This window comes from Canis aureus, unplaced genomic scaffold (genome assembly GCF_053574225.1).
Source record: "Canis aureus isolate CA01 unplaced genomic scaffold, VMU_Caureus_v.1.0 ptg000384l_RagTag, whole genome shotgun sequence".
NCBI classification, from domain to species: Eukaryota; Metazoa; Chordata; class Mammalia; order Carnivora; family Canidae; genus Canis; species Canis aureus.
Window position 1 is genome coordinate 936 of NW_027554591.1, and position 15,927 is coordinate 16,862.

The 15,927-nt window shown below is 39.5% G+C and overlaps 1 pseudogene; it reads right to left on the reverse strand.

The window, feature by feature from the left end:
* Positions 1 to 11,123: 11,123 nt before the first annotated feature.
* Positions 11,124 to 12,077, reverse strand: LOC144310070 (18S ribosomal RNA; annotated as a pseudogene).
* Between the last annotated feature and the right edge of the window lie 3,850 nt (positions 12,078 to 15,927).

Here is a 15,927-nt window from a genome sequence, read left to right on the forward strand (position 1 = left end):
GAAGATACTTGAAAAATCGGTTAATATAAGGATCGGAGTGTATATATCATATAGAAAACTCTATAATAGACCACGTGACAAAAAGGGCTACGGGCACAAAGATTATTGAGAAGTAGTCTAATTTAAAACTCATGGATAGTTTTATGGTCTGGATTGTTATTCAATGTCAGTTTGAAACAATTGTTTCCTGTCCTGAGTAGATGAATATTATTGTGGGAATTATGCTAATTATGAATGCGTAAGAAGTAGCGGTTTTTACATAGTATGGGTATAGCTTATTTTTGTAGAGTTTAGTAGAGGTTATAATGATGGGCAAAGTAAGAATGACTAGAGCTGTGATTATGCATGAAGTAAATATATTTATTACTTTTATTTGGAGTTGCACCAATTTTTTGGTTCCTAAGACCAATGGATTACTTCTATCCTATAAAAGTTGAAAAAGCCATGTTCTTATACATGGGAGCATGAGTTAGCAGTTCTTGCAGTACTTTTTCGGTAAGCAAAAAGGTTTGAGCTTTTATTATTAGATTCACAATCTAATGTTTTTGTTAAACTATGCTTACAGTAGATGGGACCGAGAATAATTTTAGGGTTAAGGGATAGGAGGAGTAGAGGCAGTAGATGCAAGGTTATTAGGGCATTTTCTCGTGTGAATGACGGTTTGATATTTTTGATATGGTGGGAATATTTACCACGCTGTGTGGTGATTAGTATATAAAGTGAGTATAGGGCAGTGATGGTGATGTTAATTCCTATTAGAATAATAGTAATGTTGGATCATGAGAATGAGGATATCACTACAAATAGTTCTCCGATAAGATTAATTGTTGGAGGAAGAGCCAGATTTGTGAGGCTTGCTAATAACCATCAGGCTGCTATCAGGGGAAGGAGGGTTTGAAGTCCTCGTGCGAGAATCATAGTACGGCTATGGATTCGTTCGTAATTGGAGTTGGCTAAGCAGAATAGCATCGAGGATGTTAAACCATGGGCAATTATTAGGGCTGTTGCACCTATATAACTTCATGGTGTTTGAATAAGAACCGCTACAATAACGAGTGCCATATGACTAACTGAGGAGTATGCAATTAGGGATTTTAGATCTGTTTGACGGAGACAGATAGAGCTTGTTATGATTATGCCTCATAGAGATAATATTATGAAAGGATACGCTATGAAGTTGGTCAGGGGGTTTAGTAGGGTTGTAATTCGTATCATGCCATAGCCTCCTAATTTCAGGAGTACGGCGGCAAGTACCATGGAGCCGGCAATAGGGGCCTCTACGTGTGCTTTTGGTAGTCACAAGTGGAGGCCGTATAGAGGTATCTTTACTATGAATGCTATCATGCATGCCAATCATAAGAAAACATTAGATCAGGAGTTTGGCAGAGGTTGAATTCAGTATTGAATTATGAGAAAATTTAGGGAGCCCATGAAATTGTGGATGTAAAGGAGAGCTACTAGGAGTGGGAGAGATCCTATTAAAGTATAAAATAAGAAGTAGAGCCCTGCGTTTAGTCGTTCAGTTTGATTCCCCCATCGGGTAATAATGATCAGGGTTGGGATTAGTGTTGCCTCAAATAGGATGTAAAAGAAGATAAGTTCAGAGGCGGTGAAAGTTATAATTAGGAACAACTGGAGAAGAATCAGTATTGAAATATATAGTTTTTTTCGAGTTAAGGGTTCTTTTGATAAATGGTGTTGGCTTGCTATAAGTATAAGGGGTAGAAGTCATGTTGTAAGTGCTAGTAGCGGTGCTGATAGGGAGTCAGAGAAAAATATTAAGGAGGGGTTCAATGTATTATCATTTGGTTGATTCAGGTAGAATAAGCTGATTAAGCTGATTAGCAAACCATATGTTGTCGTGTTAATTCAGATTATGTTAGGCTTTGATACTCATGTAAGGGGGATCAGTATGATAGTGGGGATGATAATTTTTAGCATTGTAAGAGGTTTAGGTTTTGTACGTAATCAGTCCCGTAGGTGTTAGATACTATAACTAGTAGAGATAGTCCTAATGCTGCTTCGCAGGCAGCAAATACTAGTAGTACGATTGGTATCATGCTGGCTAATGTAAGGTGGTTGTTGAGAATAGTTACAGATATTATTACAAATAGTGATAATATTATGCCCTCTAAGCATAGTAGCGATGATATTAGGTGTGATCGATAAACAAGTATACCTATTAGAGAAAGAATGAATGCCAGAAAGATATTAATATATACTATGGACATATGATAATTATGAGATAAATCATAATCTAATGAGTCGAAATCATTTGTTTTGGCTTAAACTAATTATCATATTCGGTTCATTCTAGCCCCTTTTCGGTTCATTCGTACGCTAGGCTTGCAGCTAGGAGGGAGATTAGTAGGAGTGCTATGATAAGTATTGTTGTCAACTTGTTGGTTTGTGACGCTCAGGGAAGTGGGAGTAGGAGTGCGATTTCTAGGTCGAAAAGCAGGAATGTGATGGCAACTAGGAAGAATTTTATAGAGAAAGGTAGGCGAGCAGATCCCATGGGGTCAAAACCACATTCGTAGGGGCTTGTCTTGTCTGTATAAATATTTAGTTGGGGAAGTCAGAATGCGATTAGTACAAGTAAGGACGCTAGGGTTACATTAGTTATCAAGGTTAGTATTACGTTTATTACTTCTTTCCAGGTTGATCTGGAGCTAACTGATTGGAAGTCAATTGTACTAGTTATACTAAAGAAATAGGATCCTCATCAATAAATAGATACATATAAGAATAGTCAGACTACATCAACAAAGTGTCAATATCATGCAGCGGCTTCAAATCCGAAGTGGTGGTTTGATGTGAAGTGGTAGTATAGTTGTCGGAGAAAGCACACGATAAGGAATGTGGAGCCAATAATTACATGTAGTCCGTGAAACCCAGTAGCTATAAAAAAGGTAGATCCGTACACTCCGTCGGAGATTGTAAAAGATGTCTCGTAGTATTCGGAGGCCTGTAATAGTGTAAAATATACGCCTAAGGAGATTGTAATAAATAGGCCTTGAAGTATGTGTTTACGATTGCCTTCTATTAAACTATGATGGGCTCAAGTAATAGATACTCCGGAGGCTAGGAGGACTGAGGTGTTGAGTAGAGGAACTTCTAGTGGGTTAAGAGGAATAATGCCGGTGGGAGGTCAGCAACCTCCAAGTTCAGGAGTAGGGGCTAGGCTGGGGGCTAGGCTGGAATGGTAAAAGGCTCAAAGAAGCCTGCAAAGAAAAATACTTCTGATACAATAAAAAGAACTATTCCGTACCGTAGTCCTTTTTGTACAATAGGGGTGTGATGTCCTTGGAATGTGCCTTCTCGGATCACATCTCGTCATCACTGGTATATGGTTAGCAGGTTGGTTGTGAATCCTAATGTAAGTAGGGATATTGAGTTATAGTGAAATCATATGATAAGACCCGATGTTATAAGAAGGGCAGAAAGGGCTCCTGTTAGCGGTCATGGGCTTGGGTTAACTATATGGTAAGCGTGAGTTTGGTGGGTCATTAGGTGTTGTCATGTAAGTATAGACTTACTAGTAAGGTAAAGACATAGGCTTGAATTAAGGCAACAGCAAACTCTAGAATCGTAAATAGAATTAAAATAATAAAAGTGATGAAAGCTGTGGTCGCGCTAATATTAATAAGAGCTAAGGTAGCCCCTCCAATCAAATGGATTAGGAGGTGTCCTGCAGTAATATTGGCGGTTAATCGAACGGCTAGAGCTATGGGTTGAATGAATAGACTAATAGTTTCGATGATTACTAGTATTGGAATTAGGGGAAGAGGGGTGCCTTGGGGTAGAAAGTGTGCCAAGGATGCTTTGGTCTTATAGCGGAAACCGGTAATTACTGTCCCTGCTCATAGGGGGATTGCTATTCCGAGGTTTATAGAGAGTTGTGTCGTGGGCGTAAATGAGTGGGGTAGTAGTCCAAGTAGGTTAGTTGAACCAATGAATAGAATTAGTGATATAAGTATGAGAGCTCAGGTTCGTCCCTTTTGATTATGAATTGCTAGTATTTGTTTTGATGTTAATTGAATTAATCATTGCTGAATGGAGATTAACCGATTATTGATTAGGCGATTGGGTGCTGGGAATAAAATGGAAGGGAATATGACGATCAGTACTACAATAGGGAGACCTATTATTGAGGGGGCAGCGAAAGAGGCGAATAAATTTTCGTTCATTTGTTTTCTCAAGGATTATGTTGACTAGTGATTTTAGTAGACTTGGTTATTGGGTTTTCCGGGTAGTGGTGATTTGAAATTTTTAGTTGGAATAGAATGAAGAGGGTGAGAAATATTGAAAAGATTATAATAAATCAGGTGGATGTGTCTAGCTGTGGCATTTCATTAAGGGGAGGTTAAAACTCCCAGTCTTTAACTTAAAAGGTTAATGCTTTATAGCTTCTTAATGAGTAAGTCTAGTCTAGGTTATACTATTAAGGCAGATCAGGTTTCAAAATAAGATAGGGGGACTATTTCAAGAACAATGGGTATAAAGCTATGGTTAGATCCGCAGATTTCAGAGCACTGGCCATAATACAGTCCCGGTCGTATGGCTATAAGGGTGGTTTGGTTTAGTCGTCCTGGAATAGCGTCAGTTTTTAGACCTAGTGATGGAACAGCTCATGAATGCAAAACGTCTTCTGAAGAAATAAGTATTCGGATGGTTATTTCTATTGGGAGGACAACTCGGTTGTCTACTTCTAATAGTCGGAGTTCTCCTGGCTTTAATTCTTGTGTTGGGATTATGTAGGAGTCAAAGTTTAAGTCTTCATAATCAGTATATTCATAGCTTCAGTATCATTGGTGGCCTATTGTTTTCACGGTTAAAGAGGGGTTATTGATTTCGTCTATTATATAAAGGATTCGGAGGGAAGGTAGAGCGATTAGGATTAGGATAATGGCGGGTAGGATAGTTCATACTGTTTCTACTTCCTGTGCGTCTATTGTGCTTGTATGAGTTAATTTTGTAGTCAATATTAGGGAAATGATGTAGAGAACTAAAGAACTGATTAAGAATACAATTATTAGTGTATGGTCATGAAAATGAAGTAGCTCCTCTATAATAGGGGAGGTTGCGTCCTGTAATCCGAGTTGAAATGGGTACGCCATAGAGGTATATAGGGGTTTCACCTATAATTTAACCTTGACAAAGTTATGTAATATTTTACTAATACCTCCTGATTGAGAAAGACATAGTGGTTATGACATTGGCTTGAAACCAATTTTAGGGGGTTCGATTCCTTCCTTTCTTATTTTTGGATTACATATGTAGGTTCTTCGAACGTGTGATATGGAGGGGGACATCCATGTAGTCATTCAATTATTAGTTGTAGTAAGTTCTACTATAGCAACTTCTCGTTTGGATGCAAAGGCCTCTCAGATTATAAAAATTATAAGCATCACCGCTGTAAGCGAGATAAACGATCCTATAGAGGAGACGGTATTTCAGGTGGTATATGCATCTGGATAGTCAGAGTACCGACGAGGTATTCCGGATAAACCTAGGAAATGCTGAGGGAAGAAAGTTATATTTACTCCCACAAATATAATTGTAAAGTGAATCTTTGCTCAAGTATCGTTAAGAGTATAACCTGAGAATAAGGGGAATCAGTGGGCAAATCCTCCCATAATGGCAAAAACTGCTCCCATTGAGAGCACATAGTGAAAATGAGCTACAACATAATACGTATCATGAAGAACGATGTCTAAGGACGAATTAGCTAGGACAATGCCTGTTAGCCCGCCTACTGTGAATAAGAAAATAAACCCTAAAGCTCATAGCATAGCTGGAGATCATTTAATATTGCCTCCGTGAAGTGTTGCCAGTCAACTAAATACTTTTACTCCTGTTGGAATAGCGATAATTATAGTGGCGGATGTGAAGTATGCTCGTGTGTCTACGTCTATTCCTACAGTAAACATATGGTGAGCTCATACGATAAAGCCTAAAAACCCAATAGATATTATTGCCCATACTATTCCTATATAGCCGAAAGGCTCTTTTTCCCTGAGTAGTAAGTGACAATGTGAGAAATTATTTCCGAACCCTGGCAGGATAAGAATGTAAACTTCAGGATGTCCGAAGAATCAGAATAAGTGTTGATATAGGATAGGGTCTCCTCCTCCAGCGGGATCGAAAAATGTCGTATTAAGATTACGGTCTGTTAAAAGTATTGTAATTCCAGCAGCCAGTACAGGCAGGGATAGTAGGAGTAGAACTGCTGTAATTAGTACTGATCATACAAATAGGGGGGTTTGATACTGGGATATTGCAGGGGGTTTTATGTTGATAATAGTAGTAATGAAATTAATTGCCCCTAAAATAGAAGAGACTCCGGCTAAATGTAAGGAGAAAATTGTAAGATCAACGGATGCTCCTGCATGGGCCAGATTGCCAGCCAGTGGGGGGTAAACGGTCCACCCCGTTCCTGCACCTGCTTCTACCATAGAAGATGCTAATAGTAGAAGAAAAGATGGAGGAAGAAGTCAGAAGCTCATGTTATTTATTCGGGGGAATGCCATGTCCGGAGCACCAATTATTAATGGCACTAGTCAGTTTCCAAAGCCCCCAATTATAATGGGCATGACTATGAAGAAGATTATTACGAAAGCATGGGCGGTTACGACGACGTTATAAATTTGATCGTCGCCTAGTAAAGTACCGGGCTGACCTAGTTCGGCTCGGATGAGGAGGCTCAAGGCAGTGCCTACTATGCCGGCTCATGCTCCAAATAGTAAGTATAAAGTACCAATATCTTTGTGATTAGTAGAGAACAGTCATCGGTTAATGAACATAGGTAAAATGGCTGATAAAAGCATTAGACTGTAAATCTAAAAATAGAGGTTTAAGTCCTCTTTTTGCCAAGCTCTGTGGTGAATTTTCATATTGAATTGCAAATTCAAAGAAGCAGCCTAGACGCCGCCGGGGCTTCTCCCGCCTTTTTTTTCTACGCGGCGGGAGAAGGTAGATTGAAGCCAGTTACTAGGGTATTTAGCTGTTAACTAAATTTCGTGAGGTAGAAGCTCACCAATCTAGGGAGGGCTTAGCTTAATTAAAGTGTTTGATTTGCATTCAATTGATGTAAGATAGATTCTTGCAGCCCTTAGAGGTGATTTGGTCAGGGGTTAAGTGTATAGCACTTGCTTAGAGCTTTGAAGGCTCTTGGTCTGGTCTAACCTAAACTCCTAGTCCAAGACTGATAATATAGGTGTTAGCGGGAGTAGTATAGTTGAGATAATGATTAAGGGGGGTAGTAGGGTTGCCTTTTTGTGTACTCGAATTGTCATTTATTTTTATGTTATTTGTGGACGGGAATATGGTAAGTGCGGTGCTATATGTGAGTCGCAGGTAGAAATATAAGTTAAGTAGAGCGGTGATGGCTATTAGTGTTGGAATAATAATTATGTTATTTTTTGTTAATTCTTGAATAATTATTCATTTAGGGATGAAGCCAGATAATGGGGGTAGTCCTCCTAGGGATAATATTAAGATTAAGATTATGGAGGTGATTAGGGGAAATTTATTTCATATGTGGGATAAGGATAAGGTTGTGGTGGATGAGTTTAATATGAATAGTATGAAGGTAGATAGTGTTATTAGAATATATAAAGTTAAGTTTAGGATTATTATTGTAGGGTTGTAAATAATGATAGCGGCTATTCAGCCTATGTGGGCAATGGAGGAGTATGCTATGATTTTTCGTAGTTGAGTTTGATTTAGTCCGCCTCAGCCTCCTACTAGAACGGATGCGAGGGCTATTAGTATAAGAAGGTTGGTGTTAATTGATGGGGAGATTTGATATAGGATGGATATAGGTGCGATTTTTTGTCATGTTAGTAGGATTATTCCTGATATAAGTGTTACTCCCTTGTGCTACTTCGGGAACTCAGAAGTGGAATGGAGATAGGCCTAGTTTTATTGTTAGGGCGGTGGTTATTATGATGGATGCGATGGGGTTTGAGATTTTTGAGATTACTCATTGGCCGGAGTAAAGAAGGTTAATGGTGACTCCTATTATTAGTAATATTGAGGCAGTAGCTTGTGTAAGAAAATATTTTGTAGAGGCTTCTATGGCTCGTGGATTATACTTTTTTATGAGGATAGGGATGATGGCTAGCATGTTTATTTCGAATCCAATTCAGATCAGTAATCAGTGCGAGCTTAGTATGACGATTATGGTCCCTGCCATGATAGTTGCTATAATAATAGTGAGAATAGGGGGTTTTATTAGTACGGGAAGGGTATAAACCAACATTTTCGGGGTATGGGCCCGATAGCTTAATTTAGCTGACCTTACTGTAGAATATAGTGTAAGTTTGGTAGCACGAAGATCTTTGAATTCTTAAGATTAGGTTCGAAGCCTATTATTCTAGAAATAAGAGGATTTAAACCTCTATTATTTACTCTATCAAAGTAACTCTTTATCAGACATATTTCTTATGTTTGGGGTGGGATACTCGCGGTAATAATGGGTAAGGCAACATGTCATATGCATAGGGCTAAAGTTAGGGTAGAAAATTTTTTCACAATAAGTGTATTAATTGATCATAGCGGAATCGAGGGTATGATGCTCGAATTCATAGGAAGCAGATAGTTAGTAAGAGGGTTTTTATAGTGAAGTTAATAGAGTAGAGTTCTGGTATAAATGGGTTGTGGAATGCACCGAAGAATAGAATTGTTGTGAGGATATTTATTATAATGATATTTGCGTACTCTGCTAGAAAGAATAGGGCAAAAGGACCCGCTGCATACTCTACGTTAAATCCAGAAACTAGTTCGGATTCTCCTTCAGTTAAGTCGAAGGGGGCTCGGTTAGTTTCTGCTAGAGTAGAAATGAATCATATCATGGCTAGGGGCCAGGCCGGAAAGATTAGTCATATATGTTCTTGGGTGATAATTAGTGTGGATAGTGTAAATGACCCGTTTATTAGGAGGACTGATAGGAGAATGATTGCTAGTGTTACTTCATATGAGATTGTTTGAGCTACTGCTCGGAGGGCTCCGATTAGAGCGTATTTGGAGTTTGAGGCTCATCCTGACCAAAGGATGGAGTATACGGCGAGACTTGATATTGCTAGTATGAATAGGACTCCTAAGTTTATATTAATGAGTGGGTAGGGCATTGGGAGAGGGATTCATATAGTTAGGGCTAGTGATAGAGCTAGAATGGGGGCTAGAATGAATATTGATATGGAGGATGTAAGTGGTCGTAGAGGTTCTTTTGTGAAGAGTTTTACTGCATCTGCGATTGGTTGAAGGAGGCCGTAGGGGCCTACGATATTAGGCCCTTTTCGAAGTTGTATGTAGCCTAAGACTTTTCGTTCAACGAGGGTGAGGAAGGCTACGGCAAGAAGGATTGGGATGATAAGAGAGATAATGTTGATAAAGAACATTTTGTTAGGGAGAGGAATTGAACCTCTGATAATAAAGGTTTAAGTTTTACGCAGTTACCGGGCTCTGCCACCCTAACAAAGCCCCTTTTCTCGGGCTTATGAGGAGATAAACTGGTTAGATTGAGTTGACTTCATCTATTAGTTTTAAGGCGCCTTTGTGAGGTAGGCCTTACATCCCTTGTCCTTTCGTACTGGGGGAGGTTATATAATAGATAGAAACCGACCTGGATTACTCCGGTCTGAACTCAGATCACGTAGGACTTTAATCGTTGAACAAACGAACCCTTAATAGCTGCTGCACCATTAGGATGTCCTGATCCAACATCGAGGTCGTAAACCTATTGTCGATATGGACTCTTGAATAGGATTGCGCTGTTATCCCTAGGGTAACTTGTTCCGTTGATCAAAATTATTGGATCAATAAGTGATGTTATATTTTGACTTGTGGGTCTAAATTTTAATCACTCGGGAGTTTTTTTATATTCCGAGGTCACCCCAACCTAAATTGCTAACCCACAATAATGGTGTAATGTTATGCCTTGTAGGTATTTAGTATCCATAAGTTTGGGTTAGTTAATTAAAGCTCCATAGGGTCTTCTCGTCTTATTGTGGCATTCCCGCCTCTTCACGGGAAGGTCAATTTCACTGATTGGGAATAAGAGACAGTTAAACCTCGTGTGGCCATTCATACAAGTCCTTATTTAGAGAACAAATGATTATGCTACCTTTGCACGGTCAGGATACCGCGGCCGTTAAACAAGTGTCACTGGGCAGGCAGTGCCTCCAATACTAGAAATGCTGGAGGTGATGTTTTTGGTAAACAGGCGGGGTTTGTGTTTGCCGAGTTCCTTTTACTCCTTTTAATCTTTCCTTAAATGCATGCCTGTGTTGGGTTAACAATAGGGTAGATAAGTATTTCATTTTTGGGTTGATATTATCAGATTGTTAACTATCAGTGGTCTATCCGTTTCTGATATAAGCTTATGCGGGGAGAAAATAGTTCTTGTTACTCATACTAGCATTGTTGCTTCTATATTTAAATAGAATGGCCCAGGAGGTATAATTAGGAGTTGATGTAATATGATTGGGATTAAGTTATATTGTTTGTTGAGCTGGAACGCTTCTCAATTGGTGGCTGCTTTTAAGCCAACTATGGTGATGTTAGTATATACTCTCTAATAAAGGTTGTATCCTGATTCTAAGAAGCTGTACCTTCTTAGACTATATTTTAAATTTACATTAAAATTTTGTTTTTTTTAGGTAAATTTAAAGTTGAACTAAAATTCTGTTTGTGGGCAACCAGCTATCACCAGGCTCGTTAGGCTTTTCACCTCTACCCACAAATCTTCTCACTATTTTGCTACATAGATGAGTTGATCCTTTTAGATTGTTTATGGGTAGCTCGTCTGGTTTCGGGGAGCTTAGCTTAAGTTCTCTTTGTTAAGTCGTTTCTGGCTAGTTCATTATGCAAAAGGTAAAAGGGGTAATCTTTGCTGTTTAATACTGTTAAGATGTCTTTCATCATTCCCTTACGGTACTATCTCTATCGCTCCAATTAAAATTTCTATCTCCTATACTTTTATTATTTAACTAAATGTTTTACTTTATATGTCTGTGATACTTAAGTTTGGGGTTAGTTGGGCTAGCTTTTGTTCAAAGTGGTCATAAGTAATGAAATCTTCTGGGTGTAGGCCAGACGCTTTAGTTAAGCTACACTTTGATTAATCCAAGCACACCTTCCGGTATGCTTACCTTGTTACGACTTGTCTCCTCTTGTGTCTTAGTTAAGTTAATATGGTTATGGTTGTGTCTTATTACTTGAGGAGGGTGACGGGCGGTGTGTGCGTGCTTCATGGCCCTATTCAATTAAGCTCTCTATTCTTAATTTACTACTAAATCCTCCTTCAGTTTTTAATTTCATAAAAACGTTCGTGGAATGTTCTTGGGTAGAAAATGTAGCCCATTTCTTCCCACCCCATAAGTTACACCTTGACCTAACTTTTTATGTAAAATGATTGTGCTTACTATTCTACCTTTTGAGGGTTTGCTGAAGATGGCGGTATATAGACTGAATTAGCAAAGGGTGGTGAGGTTTATCGGGGTTTATCGATTATAGAACAGGCTCCTCTAGAGGGATATAAAGCACCGCCAAGTCCTTTGAGTTTTAAGCTATTGCTAGTAGTCCTCTGGCGAATTATTTTGTTGTAAAATTATCTATGTTTAGGGCTAAGCATAGTGGGGTATCTAATCCCAGTTTGGGTCTTAGCTATCGTGTAGTCAGATTATTATAAAGTCACTTTCGTGGTCTATTTTATGGTAACTGTAGCTTTTTACGGCTTAGTTAAGTTTTAACTTTAGTGCAAAGGTATCTTAAACACGCTTTACGCCGTGGGCCTATTAGTTTGGGTTAATCGTATGACCGCGGTGGCTGGCACGAAATTTACCAACCCTTTTTAGTATGGCTTAGTCAAACTTTCGTTTATGGCTTAATTTTTATCACTGCTGTATCCCGTGGGGGTGTGGCTTAGCAAGGTGTTATGAGCTACTTAAGAGTGTGCTTGATACCTGCTCCTTTAGATCACTGCTGATTTTAAGGGCATTCTCACTGGGGCGTGGAGACTTGCATGTGTAAGTCTACTAAGAACTAATAGGAAGGCTAGGACCAAACCTTTGTGTTTATGGAGTCGTGCGACTCATCTTGGCATTTTCAGTGCCTTGCTTTATTAATTAAGCTACATTAACTTATACTGAAATTGTAGTGTGTATAATAAATAAAATACATAGTAAATATGAGAGGAAAAAAAAGGGGATGCTATCTATAGATAGACCACGAGATCGAATGCGTGTAAGACTGTTGTGTTAAGTTAACTAGAGTAGCAATACATTTGTATACAATTTAAATAAAGCTTGTGAGTATTGTATGCACTTAGTCCTGTTTTTGGGGTTTGGCAGGACATAAATAAGTGTATAATAGATGACATGAGTTTATGGGGGGTAAGGGGGGTTTGTATAAGTTAACTTAATGTCTTGCGCGTGTACGTACGTGTACACACGTGTACGTACGTGTACACACGTGTACGTACGTGTACACACGTGTACGTACGTGTACGTACGTGTACGTACGTGTACACACGTGTACGTACGTGTACACACGTGTACGTACGTGTACACACGTGTACGTACGTGTACACACGTGTACGTACGTGTACACACGTGTACGTACGTGTACACACGTGTACGTACGTGTACACACGTGTACGTACGTGTACACACGTGTACGTACGTGTACACACGTGTACGTACGTGTACACACGTGTACGTACGTGTACACACGTGTACGTACGTGTACACACGTGTGTCCTAGAATTATATGTCCTGAAACCATTGACTGAATAGCACCTTGATTTTATGCGTGAGTTGATAAATGATAATGAATAAGTCCAGCTACAAGTTATTTGACTGCATTAGGGCCGCGACGGGCATATTCCCTGAGAGCAGAAGATAAGTTAGAGTTAGTGCCGTTGCGGTCATAGATGAGTGATAGCAGATTCCCCCCCTAAAAATAAAAGATACCAAATGCATGACACCACAGTTATGTGTGATCATGGGCTGATTAGTCACTAGTCCATCGAGATGTCCCATTTGCGAGAATTAGTAGGATTGGAATAAATAGAGTCATGGCCCTGAGGTAAGAACCAGATGCCAGGTATAGTTTCATGATAGTAACCCCCACATTAGCATGGGCCCGGAGCGAGAAGAGTGACATTACAGGCAAGGATTGATGGTTTCTCGAGGCATGGTGATTAAGCCCTTATTGGACTAAGTGATATGCATCTAGTTACTGTTGAGGATCAATGGTTGTGGAATTGGACTAGACATGTCCTATGTAAAGATATAATATCATGTACATGCTTATATGCATGGGGCAAGCCATTAATGCACGACGTACATAGGGGAGGGAAAGAAGGATTTTTTGGAGATACTGACATAGCACAGTAGAGGTGGTCCAATATATGAATGTAGGGGGTGTCAGGGAATAGTTTAAGAAGAATTTCAGCTTTGGGTGCTGATGGTGGAGCAAGAGCTTCTTCCTTGAGTCTTAGGGAGGGCGACTACTCTCCATTTTTGGTTTACAAGACCAAGGTAATGATTATACTACAAAGACTCTTCATTTTAGAAGATTATTTTCGATAACGCTAATTGTTGGCATTAGAATCAATAGGATGGTGAAATATAGAATTGAGGCGACCTGTCCGATAATGATGAAAGGGTGTTCAACTGGCTGTCCTCCAATCCAAGTTAAAGTGAGAAGATCGGCGACTAAAAGTCAGAATAGGCATTGGCTGAGGGGTCGGAATATTATACTGCGTTGCTTAGATGTGTGGAGGAATGGAATGAATGCTAAAATTAGGATGGAGAATACTAGGGCGAGTACACCTCCTAATTTATTAGGGATAGATCGTAGGATGGCATAGGCGAATAGGAAGTATCATTCAGGTTTGATATGTGGAGGGGTGTTTAGGGGGTTTGCAGGGGTGTAGTTGTCTGGATCTCCTAATAGGTCTGGTGAAAATAAAACTAGTGATATTAAGACTAGGAGCAGGAGTAGGATTCCTAGGATATCTTTAATTGTGTAGTAGGGGTGAAACGGAATTTTGTCTGAGTCTGATGTGATTCCTGAGGGGTTGTTGGATCCGGTTTCGTGTAGAAATAGGAGGTGTACTATTGCTAGAGCTGCGATGATGAATGGAAAGATAAAATGAAATGCAAAGAATCGTGTTAAGGTTGCTTTGTCTACTGAGAAGCCACCTCAGATTCACTCTACTAAGTTGGTTCCGATATAGGGGATGGCGGAGAGAAGGTTAGTGATTACAGTTGCCCCTCAAAATGATATTTGTCCTCACGGCAGTACATAGCCTATGAATGCTGTGGCTATGGTTGCGAATAGTAGTACAATTCCAAGTTTCATGTTTCTATGAATACATAGGATCCATAGTATAGGCCTCGTCCCACATGTATGAATAGGCAGATGAAGAATATGGAAGCGCCATTTGCATGTATATAGCGGATAATTCAGCCGTAGTTAACGTCTCGACAGATGTGGGTGACCGATGAAAAAGCTGTGGCCGTGTCCGATGTGTAGTGTATAGCTAGAAATAAACCTGTTAGAATCTGTAGAATCAAGCATACTCCTAATAAGGACCCGAAATTCCATCAAGCAGAGATGTTAGATGGCGCTGGGAGGTCAATGAATGAATTGTTGACAATTTTGGCTAGTGGGTGGGTTTTTCGAATGTTGGTCATTAATGTTCTTATAGTTGAAATACAACGATGATTTTTCATGTCATTAGTCATGGTTAAATTCCATGTAGGAATAATGATAACATACATTGTATTTATTTTAAGTATCGTTTTTGTGATGAGTTTTGTGGGTTTTGCCACTAAACCATCTCCTATTTATGGTGGGCTTGTGCTAATTATTAGCGGTGGGATTGGTTGTGCGATTGTTCTGAATTTTGGGGGTTCTTTTTTAGGGCTGATAGTGTTTTTAATTTATTTGGGGGGTATATTAGTAGTATTTGGTTATACAACTGCTATGGCTACTGAGCAATACCCTGAGGTGTGAGTTTCAAATAAGGCTGTTCTAGCGGCTTTTATTACTGGTCTATTGTCTGAGTTGTTGACTGCTTGCTATATTTTGAAGGATGATGAGGTGGAGGTAGTATTAAAGTTTAATGGAATAGGGGATTGGGTAATTTATGATACGGGGGACTCTGGGTTTTTTAGTGAAGAGGCTATGGGTATTGCGGCTTTATATAGTTATGGAACCTGGTTGGTGATTGTTACAGGTTGGTCGCTGTTAACTGGTGTGTTGGTTATCATGGAAGTTACCCGTGGTAATTAAGGATTAGTAGGCTGAGAATTATAGTTAGTATGAACGATAGGAAATAGAGCTTGATGAGACCCTTTTGATTTGAAATAAGGGTAGAAGATTTTATTTGGAAATACGAGATTGATTTGGGTAGGATGTTTTCTAGTCAGATGGAGTCCAGAAGTATAGATGCTGATTTCTGGCTGATGGTTAAACTTGTTTTAGGTGTGAGGCGGTGCATAATGGTTGGATAATAGCCAAGGAGGGTGGAAAATTTAAAGTAATTAGATGGATAGTTAAATTTGAGTCCTTGTATGGTAAGGTTTAGTTCTAGTGCCAGGATGAAACCCAAGATAGTTACTGCAAGGGCTATCATTTTTAGATAATGAGGCATAGTTATCTGTGGGATGGTGGTGGGTGTGATGCTGTGGGAGATAATGTATCCTGCAAATACACTTCCGATAAGGAGTCGTTTAATAGAGTTAATTAGGAGAGGATTATTCTCGTTGATAAGGATTATAGGGGAGAAGCGGGGCTGGCCTAGTAGAGCGAAGAATATAATTCGGGTGCTGTAGGCAGCGGTTAGGGATGTGGCAACGAGTGTAATTAAGAGGGCTCAGGCGTTGGTATTCGACGTGTTAGCGGACTCGA